Here is a 12,582-nt window from a genome sequence, read left to right as displayed (position 1 = left end):
CGGATGACTCTAATCTTTTTTTTTCCCACCCTGACCCAAATATCTTAATAAGAACAGTCAATGAAGAATTGATAAAGGTCATACAATGGATATACGCAAACAAATTGTCATTAAATATTCAAAAAACAAAAGTTATGCTTTTTAGTAATTCTTTAGATAGCCTCCCAGGCAATATAACATTTGATACTACTCCCTTAGAAGAAGTTTCTTCTTTTAAATTTCTTGGTGTTTGCGTTGATAACAAGCTTTCATGGAGGAATCATATTGATAACATATGTAAAATTATTTCACGTAACATTGGCGTAATGAATAGATTAAAATATTATCTTCCTTCATCTGCATTATTAACTCTTTATTCTAGTTTGATACTCCCTTATTTAAACTACGGGATTCTTGCTTGGGGTAATACATATCAGATGTTACTTGATAAACTTCTTTTATTGCAAAAGAAAGCGCTTAGAATTGTTTTTAATTTACATACCCGAGAACATACAGATGCTTTGTTTTCTGACCATAAAATATTAAAAGTAAATGATTTGTATGTGTTTCAACTTGGTCAGTTTATGTTTAATTACAACAGTACCTTTTTACCTAAAATATTCCACGATTTATTTCATCGAAACAGTCATGTTCATAACTATCCCACGCGACGATCCGACGAATTCCATCTTCCGTTAATGAGAACCGCACATGCCCAAAATACATTTCTTTATACTGGACCCAGACTTTGGAATAATTTAGATAATAGTTTAAAAGATTCCCCCAAATTTGTCACATTTAAATATAAACTCAGAAAACATTTACTTTCTACTTATAATCTTAGATAATTTAAATTGCTATAATTTATGCTTGAGCTTTCACCTGTCCTGATGTCGCAGCACTTGGCGTGTTCTGTGTGCAGACCTCTCTTCTTTCTTCTCTCCTTTTCCTTTCCTGTCTATTGTTCTTCGTAGACTTGTATTGTTACCGTCTTCTCTCCTCTCGGTACTGTCTCGCGTCCAACAGTGTATATGCGTGTGGGTAATTGAATGTGTGTACGAATGTATTGTCCTTGTCTTATTTTCCCGGTACATGTGGTTCAATGAACAGTGTCCGGGCACTATAGCATTGGTATTCTATATTTTTTTTCCCGACCTGTGTATCTCAAAATAACTACATGTATATTGTTATAGAATAGTATATCATTCACTCATTATTTATCTAGCGATCCACGTCCGACAAGCTTTGCTTTTTAGTGGATCACTATTTTCCATGATCGAATTTACTTTCCGCTCGCCCACGTAGTATTTGTACAGTGTTCCTCTTTATTATTGTACATATATGTTGTTCTATAATTTGTCTCGTATATTACATGAATCTTTTGCAAGCGTTTGAACAATATCAGTTAATGACATGTATACAGTGTACTATGTTTTTGATTTTCGTTGATTGGAAATAAACTATGATTGAATTGAATTGAATTGAATTGAAAGAGGCAAGTCAATTGCTCTTTTATTATGCGAAAAAAGTGAAAATATGTTGAATTTTCTTTTATATTTTCTTTATACTGTTGTACGCATATGACTCACAAGCTGTAGTAGTCTCCTCATCCAGCGGTTCCAACACAAAAATTTAAAAAATTCATAACTTTTGCATCGATTGTCCAATTTTCCTCAAACTTTCACTGATGTGTTCTACTAATATTGTTGCATTTTCTCAATCCTTATGTTTATGAAGGTGAACTTGTCCTTTAAGGATTTAAAAAGTGGATTTTTATACGGTTCGATACGGGTCAATACGGTTCTCTACGGCTCGAACCGGGTCGATACGGTTAAAATTCCTTATGGACCCGGTTCGAAATCCGGCCGTGTGTGACTGTAGCATAAATTGCCCTCCATTCCGGGACTAATCCGGCTCATTTTCATCCGGATCAAATCCGTTTTGTGACCAGCCGTGTGTGACTCTAGCATAAGCTAGCTTCACTGTCCATGAAAGAATGACATGTGATAATTTGTCCTACAACTTCTATCATCGTCCCCCTTTTCTAGTAGGCGACCTACCCAGTAGATTCTGTGTTAGCAGTAATTGACTGGATCTGGCTCCTTCAGCTTTATATTTGGTGCAATGTAAGAGACATGTTGCTGCCTTAACCCTTGCTGTACTAGGGACTTTAGACAGTGTATACAATGCTATGAGGTTTTCTGTGCCAAAATGCACTCAAAGGGTTAACCACTGAAATAATTTCTCCTTTCCTTTGAACACATATACAAGTGTACACAAAACTATCCCCCTCCCTCCCCCCCCCCCCCACACACAGGTATGCATGTACAACTAAAAATTTTGCAGAACAAAAAAAAAAATGTATCAGTCCCAAGCAGCTACAATGTATGTCCATGCTCCTACCCTTTTAGCATAAATCGTTGGATACAAATCATCTGAATTTCACAAGAATTCACATGCTCATAGACACGTCGGATTTTAATCAAGATTTAGCCCATTTCTAGGAGCAAAAATGTTCATTACAACTGTCCCAAACTGGGGCTTTACAACAGTATCTTATCTCTTCCACTGCCCAGATAAAAACAAAATCAGAGAGGTTCTTGTCTCTTATGCTGCTCTGGGTCAGAGTGCCTCTTTATTTAAATGTCATGTCCCATGCTGGCAAGCACATCATGTTTATATGAATGGTATTTGATGTCTTGCTGTTCGGTAAATATGGATTTATATAAGGATGAGGGCAGTGTTGTCACTGGTCTGCTTAATGAAAATCTCAGTTTATTTCCTGTGTATTTTGCCAAAGCAAAGCTGTATGATATCATGGGAGGGAGGTGAAAGAAATACCAAAGATGCAAATGTTAAATAACTTCTTTTTTCTTCATTCACATTAATAGTACATTTTAGGCAACTTTATGGATGCGAAAGCATTTGGAAGCATTTGGCAATCTCACACAATGAAGCTGTAGCATTCACTGAAATCTCAGTCCAATTATTGTAAAAGTGTTTTTATTTCAATTACCTAGTGAGGACAGGATGAGCAGGCAAACAATAATCTATGTTTAGACTTTCATATTCCTTTATACCACATTCAAAATACATTCTGCATTCTTATCCTAAATACTTTGCTGAATTTCAAAATGTTTTGTAATTTACCACTTCTCCTCTCATGATTGTCATACATTTCTAATTACTTTATTTTTTTTTCACTTGTCTACAAGAACAAGGTAAGAAGTTTCTATTTATTTATCTATTATTTCTTTTAAGGAAATGTAATCTGAATACAGGATTTGAGTTTCATGCATGATGACAGACTGCAATTTGAGTTAAGACTTCCTATGAAATTTAGAAGATGAGAAAAGGATGCTATTGGCATTGCCAGGATGACTAGATGACTAGATGGCAGTTAATCAATCATTTGAAAAACTACTTAGCAATGTCCCATGAAAAAAAAAAGAAAAGGAAAATACAAGACAAACAAGCAGAGGTAATCATGGAGTCCAAGTGGTTTGACCTTTAATTGACATCCAGAAATCGTAGAGAGGTATATTGCTTTCTTTCTGCGTGTTGCTTTCTCTGATCCATGATATTTCATCTTCTCCAGTACATATTTTTTCCCCCTTTTTATCTAAGATTGACCATCATTATTAGTTTTGGGCTTCGTTTCATTCAACTCCAATGTGCTTTCTCTGTTTTGCTCCAAGGCATAAAAATTGAATGTTATAATACCAACATGCAGGAGCCACGACAAACATGAAGTCTCTTGTTTGACTTTCCCTTTGAGATATGACAGAGAGAGAGAAGAGAAAGACAGCAAATTTTCAGTTCTACAAGCTTTGTGACCAGTCAAAATTGAAAGGGAATAAACAAGTCTACACACAGGAAAGGACAAAAATATATCATATTTCCGTTGTAACCCGTGAAATATAAGAGCTGGGTCACTGACATTATCACTGGTTCTCAAATAGATATAATGGTCATTGTCTAATATGCCATGGAGTAACAACAATAATAGGCCTGTCTCTCATTTATTAGCATGTATGTTGTGCCTTAATTAACATGAAAAAGCATTCTGTTAACACTGCAAATGGGTATTTCCACGGTAAAAGGGTACATTCCCGGGAAGTTGCTATATTTTCTGTTTCCAATGTACATTAAACCCAAATAAAATACGATCTTCTAGAACACTTTAATGAGAGATAACTTAAAATAAATATTGATTCAAAAAATTGATTGATTCCTAAAATTGATTCATAGAAGCAATCTATTAGAATGTTTGCCAAAATACAAAATTTGGGGGTAATGTAAGAAATGCTTCACAGACATGTATTAACATCTGAAGGTCAAATAATGATTGCTCATTGAAACTTTGTTTTTCAATTGAATGGTCTAATATTGAATAGAAAAGATAGTAACACTAAAATTTTATGACCATTGGGTTTTATATGATTTCCACACTTATTGTGTAATGTTACATGAAACATGGACAGACAAAACTGTTGCATATTTGGCAAAAATTCTAATAGACTGCAACAGTTTCGCCCGTCCATATTGTGTACATTAGACAATAAGTCTAGAAATGATAAAATGATTCCAAACGGCAAGAGAGAGTCACTGTACGAGAGTCAAAATTTGTTGTTGTTTAGGTTGGTTATTTGTTAGCTTTCAGTAAAATGTAATTCTTCCCATGTCACCCCCATAATTGCAACTCACCATGTTACCATAACAACAATTTATACAAAATCAAGTGTGTGCCTACATGTCATATTTTGTTGATTTTGCAGCAGATATGTCATTATAAATGTAATGCCCTGGGGAATATTAGTTTACTAGTAGAGTGATGGTAAATGATGATAATCGCACATTCCTTTTTTTTTTAACAGTCATGATAGACTGGTATATCTTTTTAAGCTTCAAATCCATGCTTTACATTGCAGGACCATCAGTATCAGATAATCATGCGATTACTAAATGTGACATATTTCTCTACATACAGAGGAAAGAATATCTCTGTTCTCTCTCTTAGCACATGAACACTATAACTAAATGTACAATAATATTATATCACATGAAATGATATAAACATTTAGATCACAGAGACTTTGTCCATTATCACTTCATTGCACACATGAATAATATACAGAACTGAGCACACAGTGGACTTACACATGGTACAATGCATTTTAATCACTTTCGAGAGCATATTACTGAACGAGTCCCACAATAGCAATAGGACACCATGACACAAGAGATGAAACATGAGAAGGGTGATTATCAACTGATGATCAGCGATTATGACGGACTAATTTGCAGTTGGTCTTTACACCAATGAGTGATCATGGCTTTCACAAAATGATACACAGATTGACAGGACGTGGCGCAGGTAAAGAGTTCGGGAATGACAACGATAGATACATGGTTGTAAGCTTATCGTGTTTCTAAAGCACATTTTTATTCAGAGCTCAATTACAGGGACTCTCGGAGCCATGACAACTGCTCTTGTGAATTTGTTTCTCTTTAATTGAATGTACACTGAAACCTAAATAAGCAGTTGAGAAGCATCTACAAAAGTTTGAGATTCTCCCTTTCTCTGTAATGTAGGAAGCACTCAATGTCCCCAACCTTTGCCAGTGCATTCATTATTAGGAGTGAAGATAGTCCATGGCAATGAATGTACTGTTCTCACGAAACACTCTACAAAATATCAGCTGCACATGATACAGACAATATTGCACAGATGGTGTACGCAAGGCAAGTCTCTGTACATGGTTCGTTAAATCCAAGCAAAACACAGGCAGCAGCATGAGCCCTAGATGTGCGTGTCCTTCTAACACAGTGCATTATCTCTAACACCTTCTTGCTCCGTACACAACTCTCGGACTGTGTGATAACGCAGCTACACATCACATAGCACCTTCACTGGGAGACAAACAACACCCCATGCAAATGACGAAACTCGTCGTATTTCATCTGTGTAACCCAAACCAAATACAATGTACTCACGAACATGCACAGAGGTGGGCGATAATGTACAGACTCAGCTCAACATCCCTCCACGGAACACGGCAACGCATAAATCCCAACCTGCCCCTGCCACAATACTCCCAAAATATTTCTCCATCCACCAGCTTGCAGAGTCCGTCCGAATCAAACCTGAGCGACCTGATGCGCACGGAAGAAAACAAACATTCTACATCTGAAATGGGAGGGAGAAAGAGAGGGAGAGAGAGCGGGAGAGAGGGAGAGAGAGCGGGAGAGAGAGAGAGCTTTCCTATGAAAGCCGACATGCAGTGTGTCGTCTGCATAATAATTGCATGTGTGTGTCTCCAATTGTGGGCTCATAATTGTATAGGTACGGCAGCACGCACACTGGTCGGTAGAAGGAGAGATGGGGGGGGGGGGGGTGATAAGCGCCGGTGGATGTGGTACACACTGGTAGACTTGTATCAAAATCTCATTTGCCTAATGCGTGGCTGAGCGACGCACTGCCTCTCACGTGCATGCAATGCATGTGTGCTATGCATTTAGTGTTGCAGCGCACAGGTTCCACCGGGCCAAATTGTGCGTGGGAGGCCCGTCCCCCCGGTGACCAAGTCGTCCGATAAAGAAAAAAATTGGTTTGCAGGTCATTCTGTTCACTATTAACCCCCGCATAGCATGTCCAACCTACTTAACTCACACTCATAGAGCTTGGTTCTGGACATTTTCTTTAATCCAGGCTACTTTATGAAAATTTGTTTTTAATTACCTTCATTATCCTACATTTGTAGTTTTCCCCTCTTTTTTATTTCTCAAGATAGCAAAATTCATTATTTTTCTGCTGGAATTAGAAGTGATAACCACAGATAAGCCAATCTGCAGTTCCACTTTGCGCATGAGCAGAAAAAAAAGGTCATTCATAGCAATAGGCATGATGGATTTTAAATTCACTGGGATAAGCATCTGTGATGTGATGATTATTCATGTAATCCTTATAAATGCTGCTTGCCAGCACTTCCACATAACAGCAAAAGCGGTATTTGGCAGTATCAACAGAAAGAGATTGTTAATACATTCAATGCAAAATAATGAAATGGATGCTTTCCTAAGTGTTAACTGATGGATCATTCTGGTCATCTTGTCTACGCAAGTTCATTCCTTGTTTGAACAGGATTGATGAATCCTTTAACCCATCCCCGTCACCTCCCACAAAAAACGTGGTTTTTATTATTTATGACCAAAAGAGGGCGTCCTAGGACCTCAGGCTTGGCCAGGAGCTGTAGAATAATTTTAGCCAATCACAGAGATCCTTACTGGGACTCAGAAAAATAATTTATGCAAAGAAACATATTTTAGAATGTCTCTTATTGGCCAAAACATCTGCCAGGGGTTCGAGCCTGCTGAGAAACTAATCAATATTCATGTTTACAGCGCGCATGTATCTTTGTTGCCCCAGCAACTGCAGTGATTTCTTACGCGCGGTATCGTGATATCGATCTCCTCATAGAGTGCTTGACGATATCTCCTTGTGTGTGTACGTGTACTGCTATGCTGGGGCGGGCGCGGGCACGGGGGTGTGTGTGTTGAATTTCATTTACGTTAGTGAGTGTGGGTACCTTCTCTAGGTTTCCCGTCCATTTCTCTCTCTCTTTTCTCTCTTTTGCTTTCGTATCATTCTATATCTTTCCTTCTCAGAGTACAATCGTACTTCTGAGAGTGTTTTGTTCATTTTTTCTAAGTGATTATCTCGTTTGCAACAATTTAGAGGTGAGTTTTTGTCCTAGTGTTTGTTGAGTTTTTTGATTGAACACGATGTAGGGACCTAGCTTATCTACGTATGTGCGAAAACATCGTAGTTTGTGTGGTACTCACTCGTTTGTTTTCCGTGTAAGCATTTTTGCCGTAGTGTCTTCATCGTTCGTCTTCCAAGCATCGTGTTTTCACCCTAGTTTTTCTCATCGTAGTTTTTTACCTCGATTTTTTTTTGGGTGCAAGATGTTCTGTGTATTTTTTTCTACGGTAATATGCCATCGTTGATGATCTTCGTGTATTCATTACTAGTTTTTCACCTCCGTTTCATTTTTGTGTACAACTAATGTCTAACGTGGCGTAGTTACAACTATGTTTAGAGCTAGTTAGCTAGGTCTGCGATGTCTGTATCGTTTGCTGATATGTTTTGTGAGCTGAGAGTGACTATGATGGGAGTGATATTCAGGGTTTTGCTGTGGTTGAGGTGATGGCAAGATGTAATTTATTTTGTGTAACCATGTATGACATTGATCATGGCGAGTAAAACTACGACACGAGTAGCCTAGCCTAGGCCAATGACGAGAGTGACACTGACGAAACGGGGGCTGATGCTCGTTCGTGCACGGGAGTGGTCTAGAGACCTGCATTACAGTTGTGTATTTATTTTTTTTTTTCCTTTTTCTTATTCACTCGGGTATTGTGCTACCAAAATTCGTGTCTCTGAAGAAACTCAACCAAAAGCTTGAAAACAAGTTTGCATCAGGTCTATTCTGTAGTACTAGCACTAGGTTCTAGATCTAAATCATAATGGCGATGCTAATTTAGTTTTCATTTAGAACTCGATGAAATCCATTTTCTTTGCTCATTTTTCAACTGATAAATTATTTAGAACTGTACTTAAATTCTGATGTACTGCATTCACCATTGTAATAAAAAAGAGCCTGCTGATCAGATGTGTCATTGTATCCTTTTCATTTCCTCCCTATCCTTTTGTTTTCCTTCCTGTCACTTTCTTCTTTGACCCTGGATGGAAAAAAAAAATCCCATCTTGCCATGTAAAGACAGAATACATAACCATCATGAAATATCATGACATTGAAATAATAATAAGAAATATTCAAGTGACCGAAATACTTGTTTGTGAAAATAAATAACAAATGAAAGGTGATTTCTTATGGAGCAGTTCTTTCAAATGTCAAACAGCTTCGATAATGAAGCAAGTGAAATCTGAAAACTATCCTGGCAACAAGGTGAAATTGATAGGGAATTCTGACAAAAACTGTCACACCATTTGATGTTTGAATTTGTCTTTTTATTGGATGAGGTTATAAAACTAAGTGCCGCCGATAAAATAACAATCCTCTCAATTTGAACAAGAACAGTAGGGTGGTACACTAGTACGACTCAGTAAACAGCTGATTATTTATGCATCGTATCCATGGGCAACTGCGGGGTAACTGCAAGAAGGCGCAGGAAATTAGACTTGAGTCAAGAACGACTATTTATTATTATTTTTTTATTCAAACTATTTTTTTTTCTTGGACTGAAAAAACCCCAAAATATTTCATATTACGCTTCTGAAATATAAAATGAATATATGAAGTCTTTTTATCGTGATTTTATGAAGAATTAGAATTATTAAAAAAAAAATATAGATACTAGACGGGCTGAACAAGGAAGTCTAATTTCACCCCAAGAATTTGCAACACACAGCATCTCGGGTGCATTCCTAGCGTTCTTGCCGCACTCTCACGATCACCTAGCTAGGCCATGTGCACAAGCCAGTCACATGTTCACAGTACACACGTTGTTAGCCAGTTCACCGATCTCATTCCTGATCTCGTGCGTGTAGAAAATTCTCTCAAAACTAAGCCAGACATGATTTTGGAACATACATTACAATGTCAAGACCTTTTCAGTGGACTTTGAATTCGCTTTTTGTCTGTTTTAGCTCTTGAATGTACGACTTCGAACGTCCGATTTGTTTTCCACTTCACCACGTGGTAGGAGTTCCGTGTTTTTTCAGCCCCATGCTTCTCCACACACGTCACACTAGCACTGTGTACGTACCTGTACACACACAAGCCATCGCGATCGAAGTTTGAGCGATAGCGATAACATGTGCGGAGCAGACATGCGGATTTCAGCACAGGGTAAATGAGTAGTTGAACGTATCAGGATTGTAAAACAAATCTTTTTCTATGTCTCTGCAAATTTGAATTAGGCTATCTCAGCATAGATAGATTATGATACATTACAAAATAGATTAGCCATAGCAAGAACTTGCTTACATGAGAGTTATTAGATAACGTTGCAAAATAAAAACCCCGTCATTGAATGGAATGTTCCAGAGCTATCGGGGGGGGGGGGGGGGGGGGGGGCTCGAGGACATTATGGACACGTCGATTCGCAAGTGGGTAAGATGTGATTACAGATGGCTTGAAATGAAGAGGATTTATCAATGAAATACACAGAAACAATATTTTTTCATAATTCCTGCACAATTTATTATTTCTTTTTTATAAAATTCACATAAACTAGTGCTGTATTGAGTCAACTAAGTGCATATTAGCACAAGTGTACACGCATCATCCCTCCTGCCTAGTGGGAATGACACAGGCAGTTTTTTCAATGACGTATGAATGCTCTTCGCGTGTAGATCGCGCCGTAGGGAAGATCGCGCCCAAGTTCATGGCCAACTTACTAGGCAGGCACGATATTACAGATTACACAGAGGCCCGTACGTGGATGGGTTAAATTGTTACGTAAAGCGTAAATGCATTATGTCACTCTGAAAATGAGTGAAGTGTCCCTCGCCGACTGAGTAAAAAGAAAGGTTATATTTTCGTACCAATGTGCCCATGAGCTAACTTTGAACTGGCTTATTGTACTCATACAGATAATCATCATCAGCATCATCATTAGATAACTGTCGCGATAATACTGAGCATTTGTACAACTGTATACATTGTACTATCTATTTTTATACCTAGGTGTTCAAAAAGCAGTATAATAGTGTGGTGTTTTGCAAAATGAAAAAATCAGTAGATGGTAATAACTACCCAAGTAAATCAGGGTTGTTTCCCCCCCCCCCCAAAAAAAAAAGAAACGAGTTAATTAAATGCATTATCTAATCGTACAAATGCTTTTCTTAACAGGAGGTGACATTAGTTTGGACTTACTATAAAACAAAATATTTTTGCGTCATGAAATTTTCGCGAGTTGCCTCTCACATTCAATGCATATAGTGTAGACAAGATCTTTAGCGTGCATTTTAATTTCGCGAAACTCGGCTCTTGCAAAATTTGCGAAATTAAAATGCACGCGAACATTCCTCGTTTTAGGGCAATATCACTCAAGAAAAAACAACAACTAACAGATGCCATTTTAAGCTCGCAGGGATAAGAAAATGTATTGTAACATCAAAGAAATACAACAGAATGGTCTTATGAGAAAGATTCAAATGTATCAACTAGAATGAAATGTCAAATAACTATAATGAAAACAGAAAACTCAATTGTGGCTGAGGAGAAAACATAGCTATAAAAACATACATTTGTGTAATCTGTGTATACTGGTAACCTAGCATTCAGTGTGCTGGTACAAGCACAAGAATACGAATCACACCATACCTTGTGGGCTGTCACCGCGGCAGCAGCAGAAGGGATCAAGGTATAGACTCATTTCACTAGACCCTCCCACCATACCAGGTCTTGATGCCCTTCACAGATAGACCTTGGATTGAGAGCAGGGATGCCGCAGCGCAGTCTGCTACCGCAGTGATACCAAAACATCTATGCGCCCTTCACTTTTGTTCTTTTGTCGCTTTGTTTTCAACAGGATTGGCTGAGAGATACAGCCGCGTTACAACTTTATATCAGACGGGGGGATTTACTTTCCTTTTGCAGGCTTTACGGGTTAGCGGCCGCTCAGATCTGAATACCAACCTGCCGTAATTTAGCCCTCTTCCGTAGGCGAGGGGCCTGGCAGTTGCGTTAATTAGCTTATGCTTTCGTCCCCCTTAAATCTATGTCGGTCGCTGCCAGCAACGGAGGCGGGGAAATGAGCCCAACGAGGCGGCAGAGGGGTCCAGCGATTGTCGGTCTGATGTTATTACAGCAAACTTTATTACGTGGACGCCTGGTGGATGTCTTGCGGCCCGGCAATATGGGTGAGGGGAGTTGGTGGGGGTGGGGGGTTGGATAATGGGCGTGGGTGAAGGGTTAAAAGCAGCGGGAGAGGAGAGACGAGGTAATAATCGATAACGGGAAAGATGTTTCATCCCAAAATCCAGATTGAAGCATCCATGAGTAGACCATCTGACCTACATTCAACAGTACTTGCCCATCGAGGAAGAACAGTGTATTCCTTGCTGTATTAACACATGCTTTATCCACATTTAAGACTTGGTTTGTGCCATTTCTGCCACTGAATCTGAGTTGTTACCTGGTATTGTCACAAACCCTAAAAATTTGGCATCAAATGTCAACAAAATAATCTCTGCCTCCAAAATGTTCAAGAAACAGTGTCCATAGGGATTTTCACACAAATCTATGAATACAATTGATTTAATAAAAGCCCTTGCAATAAGGAACATTTTAACCACAAAACCTGACTGATGAATACAGATATAAATGCATATGCCCTTGAAATATCTTGAACAGAAAGATTCTTTTAAGCAACTTAATTAAAAAGAAATTTACATTATAAAACCTTGAAAGTGTCATGCATGAATCACAAACAAATACAATAGCTCACATCTTGTGATCATATATCATCATTCTGAATGATGTATGGACATCTAAATCACAGCTTTTTCCTGTTCATTTGGCTGATATTAGCCAAAGTAGACATCTGTAGATGTTTCATTTAATTCAATAT

At 38.2% G+C, this 12,582-nt stretch overlaps 1 protein-coding gene across 2 annotated transcripts in view; it reads right to left on the bottom strand.

Moving 5' to 3' along the window:
- Nucleotides 1-12,582, bottom strand: part of LOC139732669 (hippocalcin-like protein 1) — a 156,495-nt gene that overhangs the window by 68,729 nt on the left and 75,184 nt on the right. The window contains exon 1 of one of the 2 annotated variants that reach the window (XM_071643520.1): nucleotides 5,977-6,128. The exons of the other annotated variant lie outside the window; for it this stretch is intronic. The gene's annotated coding sequence lies outside the window, so the exon portion shown is untranslated. Of the gene's footprint in view, nucleotides 1-5,976; nucleotides 6,129-12,582 lie in introns of those variants that run through there. 2 annotated transcript variants of the gene reach the window in all.

This window comes from Diadema antillarum, unplaced genomic scaffold, assembly GCF_040938485.1.
Source record: "Diadema antillarum isolate AM-2024a unplaced genomic scaffold, OU_Dant_1.0 seq00000442_RagTag, whole genome shotgun sequence".
NCBI classification, from domain to species: domain Eukaryota; kingdom Metazoa; phylum Echinodermata; class Echinoidea; order Diadematoida; family Diadematidae; genus Diadema; species Diadema antillarum.
This window is presented reverse-complemented; position numbering and strand designations above follow the sequence as displayed.